We start from the raw sequence: 251 nt of genomic DNA, 5'->3' as shown, positions 1-251 counted from the left end.
TGCCCCCCTCCTGGTGTTGGTGGCTTTTGCCTCCTTCGCACCAGCATTTTGCCCCCGCAGGGTCTCGGCTGCCTGGCCGAGGAGCTTGGAAAAGAAAGAGATCACAGGGGCAAGCTAGGGGTAGCGGCACAGCAGTTGGTCTCCAGAGCCCCCCAAATGCTCAGCACTCGTCGTTAGGACACGTGATTTAGCAAGTCACCGCAGAGCCCCGGGCTTCATGGTGGGCTCCCGCACAGCCAGGGAGGCGGCAC

The sequence above is a fragment of the Merops nubicus genome, unplaced genomic scaffold (assembly GCF_000691845.1).
Source record: "Merops nubicus isolate BGI_N331 unplaced genomic scaffold, ASM69184v1 scaffold34224, whole genome shotgun sequence".
Taxonomy (NCBI): domain Eukaryota; kingdom Metazoa; phylum Chordata; class Aves; order Coraciiformes; family Meropidae; genus Merops; species Merops nubicus.
Note: the sequence above shows the minus strand (reverse complement) of the source record.